The following is a 14789-nucleotide window of genomic DNA, read 5'->3' as shown; positions in this document are numbered from 1 at the left end:
TCAGAGGGAGCATGGCCCTGAAGAGACCTTGATTTTGGACTTCTAGAACTGTGAGATGATACATTTCTGTCATTTTAAGCCCCCTGTTTGTGGTGCTTTGTGACGGCAGCCCTAGGAAACGAATATAATGGCTAACTTTTTATTTTACTATGACTAAAAACACTTCTAAAAAAGGAGATTGCCCAACCTTACTTGGTAGTCAACCTCAGGATGATTTAGATTTCTTTAGAAAATTATTTCTCATGTCTAATCTAAATCTCTCTTGCCTTTCTTTTCTTAGTGGAGAAGTGCCCTGCCTTGGGATTGTTCTCTCTCTCTTTTTTTAAAGATTTTATTTCTAAGTAATCTCTACACCCAATGTGGGGCTCAAACTCGTAATCCTGAGGTTAAGAGTCGCAGACTCTACCGACTGAACCAGCCAGGTGCCCCGGGATTGTTCTTGATGGATTTTTCTAGATCTTTCTTGGCTGCTTTGAACCCTATCTTTGTGACTTCCTCAGTTTGGCTCCTTGACCCTCATGCCATCATCAGGCCCTTCCATCTCCCTCCCGCTCTCACTGATTGCTGATGGTGGCTCTCTCTATTTCTAGGAAGCCAGGAGAAGGGAGAAATATATCCCAGATCCTGGTCTGGATTCTGTCTTTTATTAACAAAAACCCAGAAGTGAACGTTTCTTTGAGGTTCTGGCCCATCTGGACTCAGCATCTTTTCTCCTAGGGTCCACGTAGGACCAAAAAACACTGACGTTTCAACAGAGGCACAACTCAGGCTGCTCAGCTACCTTCACTTGCTCAGAACCATCGAAGGTTCTCTTGGGACAGTTAGACTTCCTGACTCCCCAGTCCCAGGAGGGGGGGACAGGGCATAGAGCAGGAGATTGGGGGCCGGGGTGGGGGGCAGAGGCAGCTCCTGGTCCTGCACCAGCTCCCCCTCCCCAGCCCACATACTGAAAGCACAGTCAAGCTGGTAGCAGTCGGAACTCCTGAAAAGGAATTTCTTGCTGGTCCATCCTTTGTAGGTATGGTGCAGTCCCAAGGGATGGCTGAAGGAATGAGGTACGATGGGGGCTGATGGGTAAAGCCACATCAGCCGTGCCCTGTACCACTCCAGGGGACAGTCTACACAGGGAACCTAATGGAATGGCACCCCCTGAAATTGCACAGTGGGGGGCTCTTGGTACAATAGGGCTTGCTGTAGCTACCTGCTGTCAAGTCTGCCAGGGGACCTGCCCTTTTCTGCAGTTAGCTTCCAGGTGGCAGAAAGCATAAGGCTCTTCTTGCATTCCCCACGTCCCTCCGTGCTCCAAGCTTGCATGGCTGCCTGAAGAGCGTAAGTGCTGAGGAGAGCAGTGAGGAACTTCAGGTTGGGCAAGAAGAGATAGTCACATGACCACCCAACCCATCTCTACAAAAGGTCAGGTTGTCAGATACCAGGAATGCTCCAGGAATATTCGTGATTAAGAGCTGTCACTGCTTGGAGGGCATTTGCTCTGTGCCAGGTACCTTGGTTTAGTGATGTTATTTTATCCTCAACACATGAGGATATCCACAAACTCACGAGGTCAGAGACATTATACCTGATTTACAGATATGGAAACTGAGGCATGCAAGACTAATCAGCTCTGGCAAGGTCACACGGCTGGCGAATTGGAGCCCATCCACCTGACTCCTACTCCTCCAGGACAATGGCCCGATGGATTCTTTTGTGAGTCCAGCGGCATCAGGAAGGGGGCTGGGAATAAAACATAGGCAACCATGGGCTGGACCCTCCATCACAAAAGAAAGACAGGACAGGGCCGGAGGCTCCAGGGAGGCCCCCAGCAGGGAATCTGAGATGACAGGCACACAGGCGAGCTGGAGGGGACATGCTGTTCGGTGTGGACGGTGAAGGCAGAGAAGGGTTGCCTGCTGAGGTCTGCAGAGTCATGAAGACCCTGAGCTCTTCCAGGCCCGGGAAACCACGTCTTGTGCTCTGTCCTCACCCTGGTGTCTAGCCTGCTTCCTCCATGCCATAGGGAGGGCCAGGACCCCACAGCTTGAAAAAGGTCAAGGAAACAAGATGACAGAAGGCCCACGGTCCATGTTGGGTAGCCCAGGGATAGAACTTGGGGCTCAAAGGTGGCAGAACCTAAAAATATACATTTATTCCTAAAAGCAGCTGCTCCCCCTGGATGCTCGAGTCATCATGAACTACTAGGGGAAGCTGGGAAGAGGGTATTGGCCTATGGAGAGCAGCCACATCTCTCCTCAGCTGGGTCCCCTTGGTGCCAGAGCCTGAGCTGGCTCACGCAGTGGCTGTTCTGACACTGCAGAGCGTGGCCAGGGTGAGATAGGGCTGCCGAGGTGGCGGGGATAGGTGGGGGCTGTTTTTAGACAACCGCCCAGTTCAGTGGAAGTTGGTCCTAGTTCCAGCTCTGACACCATCCAGTGCCATACCCCTAGGCCGGACATATTCTTTTTTAAATTTAATTTAATTTTAAGTCTAGGATAGTTAACATACAGTGTTATATAGTTTCAGGTGCACAATACAGGAATTCAACACTTCCATACAAGCCCCAGTGCTCATCACAACAAATGCCCTCCTTCATCCCCATCCCCATATCCCTATCCCTGCTCCCACCTCCCCCCTGCTAACCATCAGTTTGTTCTCTACAGTTAAGAGTCTGTTTCTTGGTTTGCCTCTCTTGCACTTTTTTTCCCCTGTTTTTTTTCTTTTTTGCTCGTTCATTTTGTTTCTTTTTCTTTTTCTTTTCTTTTTTTTTAAGATTTTATTTATTCGACAGAGATAGAGACAGCCAGCGAGAGAGGGAACACAAGCAGGGGGAGTGGGAGAGGAAGAAGCAGGCTCACAGCGGAGGAGCCTGATGTGGGGCTCGATCCCAGAAAGCCGGGATCACACCCTGAGCCGAAGGCAAACGCTTAACCGCTGTGCCACCCAGGCGCCCCTATTTTGTTTCTTAAATGCCACCTAGGAGTGAGATCATATGGCATTCGTCTTTGTCTGACTGGCTTATTTTGCTTAGCATTCTACCAGACATATTCCTTTCTAAAGGTTTCGGTTTCTGATCTCTGACAAGAGGAGAAAGCACCATATCAGTGGCTTTCAAGACATTAAAGTGGAGTTGTTCTGATCGAATCTGACATGGGGACCCCTAAAATCACTGCCCCTCTCTACTCACCTCTGTGGGTCCCGTGGGGTGTCATAGACAACCCCCGCAGACTCTGCAGCACCGTTTGAAAAGTACTGGGCTAGAAAGTCATTTGTCTGGTCAGCACACTTTTACTGAGTAGCTACCATGTGCTGAGCATTTTCTAGGTGTTGGAGATAGAAGAAAATCAAGACAGACCATCTGCGTGATGGGCGCCTGTCCCATACAGCTTTTGATTTGGGGGGACGGGGGTGGGAGGGGTCAGACAACCACCAAGGAAACCAACCAACCAGCACTTTTTAGACAGTGGCAAGCTACAAAGAAAGTATGGCACAGGGCTGCTGAGACGTGGGGGTAGGAGTGTTTATCTTTAAATTGGGTGGTCAAGAAAGGCCTCCTGGAGGAGGTGACATTTGGACCTGAATGACCAGAATGAACCAACCTTGCAAAGCCAAAGTGGGAAGAGCTTCAGGCAGGAGAGACCAGGAGGGCAAAGGCCCTAAGGTGGGAATGAAGTGGGAGATGGTAGAGGTTGGTGGGGGAGGGGAAGGTGCATCTGGATGCTGAGGCGGAAGGGGAAACAGGTTCCGGAGGGTCCTGTGGGCCAAGGAAGAGAACTGGGCTGTATTCCAAGGGTAAAAGGTCTTCTGAGAGCCTCTGCTGTCCCCAGAGGGCTGAGAAGGGATATGTAAATTACCCGAATGATTGCCGCAAGCATCTAAGGGTCAGTCACTCATACTATACTTGCAGTTGCGAAGGAGGGGGCTGGACTGGTTACAATTTTCCAGCCACTGAACGTTGCGGGAGCCTTATCTGGCATATGTGAGTCTTGCTGACCCCTGTGGGCAGCCCCTGGAGACCCTAAGGCATCGAGATGGCAGCCGGAGCTCCTAGAGCGAAGAGAGGATGGGAGGGCCCTGGTGGAAAGGGGAAGCGGTAGGAGGTGAGGCTCTAAGCCCATGCTAGGTCTGCCCTTGGCTAATAAAACTCCTTCCACCTCCAACGCAGCCCTATAGCACTCTTCTCTCTCAGGATGGGGTGTGGAGACAATGTATGCAATCAGGTCCCCCCTCCCCACACCAGAGGGACTGTTCTGCTAAAACTTTAACAAAGCAAGATCAGCGGAAGCCATCGCAGGTTGGGCTGAAGAAGGGGGAATCACAGAATGAGGCTACCTTAAGGGGAATTAATGGCCCAGAGAAGGGTGAAGATGCCGCCCTGGCTAAACCGTGTGTGGCTGGGGTGGGGATAACACTCACGGATGTAGTGACGAGGACAGCGGACAGACACAAGCATGCAGACAGATGCAGCTTTTCTTTGCCCAGCTCCAGGGGCAGGGGTTCACTCCATGGGCAGGGGTTGTCTGTAGAAATGGCTATGAGACTAGCGCCCCCTGGAGTCGCATGGCTAGTAGAGCACACAGGGTTGGCCTCTGGTCCATGGAGGGGAGGGAGGTTCCCATCCCCAGCCCCCAGTAGACCACACGGAATGCCCCACTTCCCTCCCATGTTTTTCAATCCAGGAACCAATGGAACTAAAATGAACATCCTGAGTGGCCAACCTTTAAAGAGAAGGCAGCAGGTATCAGGTGGGAAAGGAGAGGGTGGGCCCAGTCTTGCTCTGAGGGTGGAGAGGGCTTGCTTGTGACCATGTCTTTGATTTAGGTTCTGAAGTGCTCCCCAGTCCCTGGGCTGCCCCTTGGGCCCTGGTGCAGCTGCCTCATTCCTGCTGCAGGATCAGAGCTGGCTGATTGCTTCGATCAGCCTCTCTATAGACCCTCAATCTGCTCTAGGAGAGAAGAGCTCCCTGGAAAATTCAGTGTAAGAAACTCGGAGATTTCCAATATCCATCAGCATCTGGAGAATTCTTGCAGAATAGGGGGTACATTTTGTTCTGTTGGACCCCTGGGGATGAGGCCCTTTCTACATGTAATGTCCATTGGCCGTCCCTGAAACAGATGTTCTGGGGAACCCACTTTTGCAAACCCTGGCCTAGCTTCATCTTCCAGGGACAAATGTACTTTAATCCAGGGTCAAGGACAACTATGGTCAGGAAGCAGGGCTCCCATCTCAGGCAGGAGGGAGGAGACACAGAAGCAGGCTGTGACCTTCTCATTCCCCTAAAGGACAAACTGGGGGCAGAGGCTGTACTTCTGCCTACAGGGAGGGGAGGGCAGGTGACCCCAAAAGGCAGGGCTACAAGAAAATGGCTTAGAACCAAAGGCACCCAAAGAACTATTTGGGGCTTTACACTAAGAGTTCAGAAACTGGCCTGCATTGGAATCACCTTGGGTACGTTTGAAAAGCACAGATTCTTACCCTGCCCCCCAGGCAGAATCTCTGGGGGTACATTAGGATTTGGGCATACTTTTTTCCCCAAAGCTCCTCCAATGCTTTCGATTCTAGGGACAGAGGCTACTTCTGATGATGGCTTCCGGGTCCCTTTTTCAGTGTCTTGTCAAGCTGACAAACATCCACTATATTCCTGAGTCATCCTAAAATCCAGGTGTTTCCCTGAGCCAGCTGGATAGGAGGTCAAAGTGAGGGCGGTTTGGAGGGGGGGAGAGGAAGGGAACACCTGAAGGGGAAGGTCAGGCCAAGGTCCAGATTTGGTTGGGAAAACCCCCTCCCTATGATCAAGGGGGGAGGCTGGGATAAGAAAGCCCAGGGGTTCTGAGGGAGATGGGAGGCTGGGCTCTCCCTTGCCTTGGACATTTCTCTCACAAAGGCTTTCTTCCCCCAAACATCCCGGGAACCAGCAAGGACTGTGGAGGCACAGAGTCAGAAGGTGGTCCAAGGGTAGACAGTGGGTGGCCCCAGGATGAAGTCTATCTGCAGCTGGGTTCTTATGGGATGGCACAGTGTTTCTGTAATCAGGCACCTTCTTTTGCTGGTTTGAATGTGACATGTGATGTGGAGGGAGGAGCCTCAGCAGCCCTAATGGGAGCTTTGGCTCCGCTGAGAGCAGCCTGAACGCCCTCTCTGGGACTCCGTCGTCTCATCTGTGTAATGAAGGAGGCGGGTGATTTAGTCCCCTGGGTCCCTTTCTGATCGAATGCTTCGTGACTCTGAGAAACAGAGGCTCAGGGAAGCTTGGCAATTCCCAAATCCACCCCTTTGGCTAGTGACTTTCAATGAGGTCTTAATATATGGTTGAGCTCAACTCCGTGTGGTCGAGCAAAGGCCTTGCTGTACAGATGGGAACATGGATGTGCCCTGCACTGAGATAAGGCTCCAGGTTCCTGATCCTGACTGGGTCCTCTTTTCAGCAGCTTGGGCTTTCTCTGTTCTGATGTCTCACCCACACCTCCCGCTTCCAGTCGGGCTCCCTTCTCCGGGTTAGCACAACTCAACTGCTATGACTGAAGTGTCCTCTAGAGGGCGCTGCTGCCAGCGCTGTAACCTGGGCCTGGCGCCCGACGGGAACTAGAGGTCCGGGCTTCCTCCGGCTGGCTTGGATGGAGGAGCGGCCAAGCAGAGGACAGCCCATCTGAGTATCGGTGCTCTTCTCGTCAAGCATTGAAAGGAACTTAGAGTGTGGGGGCTGCTCATTCATTCATTCATTCATTCAGCCTGTCTGTGTGCTCCAGGCCCTGGATTAGGTATAGTGCCCCCCCCCCCGGCCCCCAGGTATGAAAGATTCCTGCTTAGGCTTCATAGGGGCTCCCCCGACCCCACAAGGCACCTTCCCAGAAGTAATTTCTGCCTGGATCTTGCCCTGTGAAGGCAGGCCTTAGGATGTCCATTTTACAGAGAAGAAAATCGAGTCTCCCGGAGCAAAGCAATTTGCCCACATCCTGCAGCCAGGCAGTGCCTGGTTCAAGTGGCTGCAAGCCCAGCAAGCCTCCCACTGCCCATAATGTAGGATGCCTTCTCTGTGGAGCAAGCCCCCCTCCCCCTTGCAGGGAGCTGTGTGGGGGGAAGGTGCTGACCCACATGCCACCCCACAACCAGAAGGCATTACTTTGGTCTCGACATCACACGTCCACAGCTGCTGATGCTGTGATTTTCCAGAGTAGGACCTCGAAAAGCTTCCAAGACAATAATAGCAATTGTCATTTTATTGTAGGTTCACTTTGTGCCAAGTCCCTTATTCACTTTATCTTGAACTGCCTCAACCATCAGACCAGCCTCATTTCACACATGTGGAAAGTGAGGCTCAGAGAGGATAAGTGACTTGCCCAAGGGCACACAGCTGGGATTTCAATCTGCATCGGGGCTGCCAAGGTCCACGTTCTTTCTGCTTTACCACTGGGGCCCGGCTTCTTATTTTCTTTTGTTGTCTACTCTTTACCGCCTGCCAAACTCTCCCTTCTTGCCCTCCCACCGGCAGTCTTCCTGCTGGGGCGTACAGCGTGCTCTAGTCCCACAACTAAATGAAGATCTGGAGCAGGACTTCTCAATCTTGGCACTACTGACATTTTGGGCTGGATCATTCTCTACTGGTAGGAGGAAAGTGCTGTCCTGGGCATTTTCAGATGTTTAGTGGCGTCCCTGGTCTCTACCCACCAGAGGCTAGTACTACCACCCCTCCCCCATGGTGACAACAAAAAAATCTCTCCACAGAAGGCCAAATGTTCCCTGGGGAGCAAAAGAGCTCCCCAGTTAAGAACCACTGCTTTATAGGAATGCAGGGTCAGGGTCAAGTTGACCCTCAATAGACCATGAGTAGCTGGAGGGCAGGATGATTGAATTGTTTAGCCACACCTAGTGCAATGCCTGTAGCATGTAGCCAGTGGTGCTGCAGGAAGAATGAATGAATGCTTTCCATGGATATGGTATGTTTCAGGGTGAGGGCCTGAAGACCTAGGTTTCTGTCTAGATCCTCACTGGTCTGCTCTGGGCCAGCCTGGGGCATGCACTTTCCCTCTTCTGGGCCTCTGTCCCATTTGTGATCTCTTACACGAGGGTCGTTACAGGCAGGCCCTGAAGGCCCCGGACATCCATGGTCTGGGAATTTCCATGTTCCAACTCAGAGGCCCAGAATCCGGAGGCTGAGGAGGGGCTGTCAGCCAGGCTGGACATTACGCATCTGCCCAGTCCTCAGTTTCTCCTTTGGACTCTTGCCTCTCGGCCAAATCAATCACAGACAGACGAGCCAGCCCTCCCACCCCCAAAAGCGAGAAAGGTGGCTCCTTTTTTGGGTGTGTGTCTTAAAAGGGAATACATGTAACCTCAAAGGTAACCAAATATCCAAATCGTGATGGCCAGCATTGCACACCCCAAATCCACCTATTCATGAGTTTAACAAAAAGCTTCTTTAGGATACACTGTAAGGCCATTGAGAGGGAGAAAAGTCGCCTCTCACAAGCCCAGGCCAGCCCGCAGGGCCCGCCCTCCTAGCGTGCGCTCACACACACACACACACACACACATACACACACACACTCAGCCGCTTACAAGGAGGCTCTGAGTTTTTAAAAGTAAACTCCATGGTTTCCGTTCTTGCCCTGGATTCAACTTTTGAAAAAAGGAACCATTTTCCCGTTTTTCCTACAAATTCCCCCTCTCTCTGGTCCTCCCTCTGCCTCACTCCTGCTCTCCCTCTCTAACCCTGTCCCTGCCCTGCACCCCCCCCCCCCCACCAGCTGCTCCTCCCCACAACGTTGACTCCATTTCCAACCACGCCCAGGGGCCCAGACCTCCTCTCAGGGATGGGGGTGTCCTATCAGGTCTGGGGGCAGGACAGCAGCCAGAGGAGATGCCACAGCCCCCTTTCACTGGATAGAACAGAACTTTCTCAAGGAAGGAGGGTAGGAGTGAAGCTCCCATCAAGGCCCACAGCATGGCCAAGAGGCCCACCTAGTGACAGCAGAAGAGCTTGGCTCCTGTTTCAAGATGTTCCTCCCCCCCAACCCCCCAAGCCTCCCCCCCGCCCCCACCATAGGGGCACCTGGCTGGCTCAGTCAGTTGGGTGTCTGACTCTTGATTTCAGCTCAGGTCATGATCTCAGGGTCATGGAATCAAGCCCCAAGTCTGGCTCTGTGCTCAGCACAGAGTCTGCTTGTCCCTCTCCCTCTGCTCTTCCCCTGTTCACTTGCGCACACTCTCTCTTTAAAAATAAATAAATAAATAAATAAATAAATAAATAAAATCTTTAAAAAGAGATGTTCCCACCCATAGACACTCTTTTCCAGGGCAGCCCATTGGCCCTGTCACCCCTCCTGCTCCACTCGCAAGCAGGCCTGTCTTTCATGCACTGTTTCCTCTCTGAGTCTGGCTCCTCTTCCTGGAACTTGCCTTTCCCTTCCACCCCCAGGTTCCACCCCTCGCTGCCTCCACTCCCGAGATGCTTATGGGTCCAGTCCAGGTGTTAGCATAGGGGCAGCAAGGATGCCCCAGCACCTGCCAGCTGGAGCCACGAGGCAAGAATTTCTCAGAGACAGAAACATTATCAGGATCAGTGTCTTTCAAATTTTTTGACCACAACCCGCAGTAAGAAACTCATCCTATGAACATCAAATTTGTATATATTGTGTATATGCCTATATATTATAACCACATATACACTAATTTAGGATTGCCAAATATATAACAGAAATAAAAGTTTCTGGAAACAATACTTACCTTTACTACATGGGAGGCACTATGAGATTACTTTCCTATGTCATTACACTCCCCTAAATTGGTTTTACAACCTGCACATAGACATGGTCTGTGCTAGATGTCCCTGCAGGAGCAGAGACAGACTAAGAGTGAGGCTCCAAGCAGGGGCCCGTGGGCCTCCCCTGGCTCAGTGGAGGCCCTCCTTGTGCCCAGCAAGAAGGGTCTTGGGAGGGACCAGGTTCTAGGAGGCATCATGAAAAAAATCCACATGAAAAGTTGGGACACACAGTCTTTTCCTATTACAGAATATTCTCAGTAAGTATTCTCCTGAACTTACAGTTTGTGACCCCAAGGGGGCCTAGAAGCCGTTAGAGGAGAGGAATTAAGGTTTCTGGTGCCTGCTGAGAGCCAGACAAGGACTTCTTCAAAATCCTGTAGCCAGCAAGTGGCTGAGTTGGGATTCGAACCCAGGTCTGCCCTGCCCGGCAGGCTCCCACCCTCATGGTTCTCCCCCACCATCTCAGGAGTGAGGGCTCTCTTGGAGCTTCCTCTCCAACTGGGGAGTTGGACAGTCTGTTCTGGGCATGTGGGGTGGAGGGCGCCCCACTTGGCATGCAGGGGTGCAGGCTGCCTGGGATGTGGATGTGTGGGAGATGGGGAGCAGGGGCAAAGTGTGGGCCTGGGTGTGAGTAGGGGCATGGAGTCAGGTGTGGCTCAGACAGCACAGAGTCTCACCACTCAAGCTCACAGACACTTCCTGCAAATATGTAATAATACTTCTGTCATTTTCCCCTCTGGATTCTTTACTCCTATATTGATCAGAGGGCTTTAAATTGTAAAGAAAGAATCCCAATTTAAGTATGATTTTCATGGAAAATTCTAGGAAATGAAAAATACCTACTTAGTATTAAAATTAGTCATTATAATAATAAACGATATCAGTTATTGAGTACTTGCTTCCATCCCCACAGCTCCCGTTTATTCAGACCAGCGATGGGCCAGCACGGAGCACGGAGTTACTAGGTGGCACTCAGTACTTACTGGAGAATGAATGAAGGTACCCGGGGATCCACTAGAAACTGCACATACATACATCTCATTTAAACCTCACTTGATGTAACCTGAAAAATTCCAGCATTTCTCTGAGAGGTATTTTCTTCCTCTTGATAATTCCTTCATCCGAAACTTTTGAAATTGGAGGGATCGTTGCTTTTGGGTTAGAAGCACCCCCTCCTTCGGGTTTTCTCCCCTATGGTCTTGGGGTTTTCTCCCTGATTGCCCTCCCTTTCTGGGCAGTCCCTTCCAGGCTCAGTGATGGACAGGCCAACGTTCCTACACTGATCTTCAAAGCACATCCTTAGCTGCCCTGCCCAGGGGCACAGGCGCTCTTCCCCTGGGCAACCCAGAGGCAAGGAAGGAACAAGGATTGGAACCCAGACTTCTGGATTCTTAAATCAGGACGAGCAACCGACGAGGGCCTCAGAAAACCCAGATTCTACTCCTGCCCTTCCCCTAAGTCACGTGTGACCTTTAGAAAGTCATCACACCTTTCTGGATTCACTTTCTTTTGAATGGGTTTCCAAGGCCCAGGGTTCCCCCAAACTGTCAGATACCCACTCGCCGCAGTGTCCCAGACCTGAAACACCACATTAACCCATTCAGCTTTGCCTCCTCCTTCCTTTCTTCCTGGCAGCCCACCCTGACAGAATGGGAATTTACGCACCAAGCAAAATGCTGGGACCTGGGCTCCTTAGCGGTGAGACCCTAGAAGAATCCTATCAGAACCCTGCTCATGACTACTGCAAGGAGTAGAATGGTGGAGAAGTTTGGGTTGGATACTGTTTTCCAGCAGGAGACAAGCCCCCACCCCACAGTTTGCTCTGGCCTAGAATGTAGGTTCAGTTAACACAGACAACTGACCACCCAATCCCCCCAGGGTTAGAAAGGCTCCACCATCACTGGCTTCAACTGCAGAGGAACCCAGAGACTGGAAAACTGTCCCTGGTCATGTGTCCTCATTTCCCCTCCTCTTCCTTGAGAGATGGCCCTGCTTAGTGGTGTGTTCTGAGTTTGCTTCCCTTGCTGGCAGCTCAGTGGCCCTGCCCCAGGTTCTGCCAATCTCCCCCCCCCCCCCCCCGCAGCTTTTCCCCATCCTTGTGGCTCCCGGAGTAGGCCAAGTGGCCAAGGAAGTGGGACCAATGGGTTCTCCCATCCTCTGCTTGGGCACCTGCCCTGTACCTGACACCCTGCCCGTGCCCAGCCACCCTGCCAGTGCCCAGCCACCTTGCCAAAGAGCCTCCTCCTTCCCACTGACAGCCCAGGCCAAGGCTCAGAACCATGAAGCACCCCCTCCAGCTCAAAAGTAGCACAGGGGATCTGAACCCACATTTCCCCGACTCTAAAGCTGCTAGTCTGTCCACCAAGGCTCGTTCCAGACCCTAGGACTTGAAAACACACGGGAGTCGGGAGTAAAAGCTCTCTCTTCTCTCTTCCTTAATTTCGGGGGACCAGCGGACAAGAGCCCCTCGTCACGTGTTTCTTTGCCCCATTCACGCTGCGTCTGCAACAGCCTGAAAGTTTGCTCAACTCCATGGCGGACGCAGCGGTCGGGAACCCCCAGCACACGCTTCCCCCACAGGGGACACCGAGGCAGCGCAGCCCCCGGCGCGGAGCGGGGCAGCCGCGGCACCGCTACTGGCTGACCGGGGGACCCCACCCCCCCGCCGGGAGAGCCTCTCCCTGGAGGGAAGGAGACAGTTACCTTGAAGAGTTGGACTCCCTTCCGCGAGAACTTCAGTGCCACACACCTGGGGAGGCGGCCGGGGGCTCCTGGGGCCGGAAGGCCCGGGTCTCGCTGCGCAGCAGGGGAGACGCTCTGCGCGCGCGCTGCGCACCCCTCCTCCCGCCGGCGTCCTGTCCGCAGGTCCCCTCAGGCGGCGGCCGCGGCGGCAGCGGCTGGGTTGCGGAGTCCCGGCTGGCCGAGGGAAGGGCCACTGCAAGGTGCCCGGAGCCCCTGGCACCCGCGTCAGATGCCGGCCGGTGAGCGCGCGGAGAGAGAGAGAGACCTTGAGCGGCGCGGCGCGCGTCCTCAGCTCTGCGAGCCCCCTCTGGAGCGGCTGGGAGGTAGGTGGGCGGGCGGGCGGGCATGGCGCGTGGTGACACATACATAGGGGCGGGCGGGGGAGGGGAGGGCCGGGGGGGGGCGCGGAGGGAAACCCCACCCCCGGGGGACCCGAGGGGCGGCCGGCGGGGGAGGGGAGGGCGGAGGCGTCTGGAGCGCGCTGGACCCCGGCTCCGGACCGGCGCGCCGCTGGGGAAGCCGCCCGGGGCGCAGGGCGCGAGAGGAGCCGGCAGCCCCGGGGCCCGCGGGAGGCAGCGGCGCGGGAAGGGCTGCAATGCAGTCGGCGGCTCCGCAGTCCGAGGGGCCCCGGAGGGCTGTGCCCGCACCCGCACCCTCACCCGCGCCTGCGGTGGCGGGACCGGGCTCCCGCGCGCCCGGCGCGGGGTGTGCTGCCGACGGCCGGCGGCAAGCGAGAGGGCAGGGCGCGCCCCCTGCTCCCGGGCCACGCTTTGGAAGAACCCTCGGGAGGAACTGGCTGAAAGTTTTTGGGGATGGGCTGCGCCGGTATGGCAGGGAAGACGGGGACAGAAGGAGGTTAGGGGGCAGCCGGGAGGCGTGCTGGGGACTGGGAGCCAGCCTCAGGGCAAAAGGCTGAGGGTCTTCAAAGTCTCGGAGAGATCAAGGACATCTCAAACGAAGCAGGAATTCTCCAGTACTTCTGTAGCTCCAGAGACCACCCTCCTTAATAATATTTTTTTTCCAGTCAAAAGAGTAAGAGAACCAACAGCGTCTGAACACCTTCCCTGAGCTGGCTGCTTAGCATACATTAGTATCTCACTTAATTTCCCCAAAAGCCCAATGAGATAAATATTAGGATTCCCCCACCCCCAAAAGATGTGAAAACGGAGGCTCAGAGAGGGATGGAGTTACCTACTTAAGGCAGGGTCTGAATTCAACCCCAAAGTCGTGCTCTCTCTGCTACACAAGCTGCTGGTTTAGCCACAGCAGTTTTGGGGGGGGGGGACCCAGGCTGGTTGGTGGCCTTCAGACCCTTATGGAGGAAGCTGGTGGGACTTGACGCTAAGATTTAGTGGCCTCCGTCAGTGTGGTAGAAGCCGCTTGACTCTCTCACTGGGCATGGACTGAATGAAGAAGAGTAAGAAGTGGGGTCTTTGTGGGCTGCCCATTACAGAGATAATACACTAAGCTTGTTCTTGATTAAAAGGCATGGCAGTGGCTCCGTTTCCCAGGGGTGACAACTCTGGAATTGTGTGGGGTTTTTTGGCCATCTCTGCTAGGGCGCCCAGCACATTCTCTTGTCCGTTCTCTGCACCAGGCAGTGAAGCCTGGGGAGGGTGTGGTTCCCACTCCACCCACTGGTGTCCAGGAGCTGTGGCTGAGGTGATCCACTGGTGGGCAGTTCTTGGCTTCACCCCTGTTCTCCCTGAATCTGTTGGTTTCTCCCGGTCAGGTCTTTAAGTCACAGAGCATCTTGGGCAGAGCTGACATGATTGACCAGAGCCCCTCTGGGGGAAACAGCATCTTGTCTCTCTGACAAAGCAGTGGGATGAAATCTTATTAGTTACTGACCCCAATGCTTGGACCAGGGAAAATGACTCTTCTAGAAAAAAAAAAGTCCTTAAAATTCCAATAGGAGGAGTCATGGGTACTCATGCCAGTGTTTGCCTGATGCTCTAGGTGAGAACACGCCCTCATCTGTAAAACGGGGTCATATCTGACTTACATCCCAGCACATGTGGGGTTAGTGAAGGACAATTCAACTCAAGGACAAATATTAATTAGGTAATTACTCCTTGAAGTGAATGCTTATTGATCATCTAGTTTTGTAATGAGGCTAAGAAACTTTGATACGGCAGCCTTGCAGGTGGAGATTGTTCCCATTTTACACACTAAGAAACTGAGACTCCCAGGCCACCCAGGTAGTGAATGAGTGCAGGTTAGCATGACTCCACACTGCTGCCCCTTCAGGCTACAGAAAACCCAGGATGATTGGCAAGTGGACCATGTAAAGACC

At 53.3% G+C, this 14789-nt stretch overlaps 1 protein-coding gene across 1 annotated transcript in view; it reads right to left on the bottom strand.

Moving 5' to 3' along the window:
• Positions 1 to 12753, bottom strand: part of ACAN (aggrecan) — a 62388-nt gene extending 49635 nt beyond the window's left edge. Inside the window, exon 1 of the mRNA XM_026510275.4 lies at positions 12455 to 12753. The gene's annotated coding sequence lies outside the window, so the exon portion shown is untranslated. The remainder of the gene's footprint in view (positions 1 to 12454) is intronic.
• Between the last annotated feature and the right edge of the window lie 2036 nt (positions 12754 to 14789).

The sequence above is a fragment of the Ursus arctos genome, unplaced genomic scaffold (assembly GCF_023065955.2).
Source record: "Ursus arctos isolate Adak ecotype North America unplaced genomic scaffold, UrsArc2.0 scaffold_28, whole genome shotgun sequence".
NCBI classification, from domain to species: domain Eukaryota; kingdom Metazoa; phylum Chordata; class Mammalia; order Carnivora; family Ursidae; genus Ursus; species Ursus arctos.
This window is presented reverse-complemented; position numbering and strand designations above follow the sequence as displayed.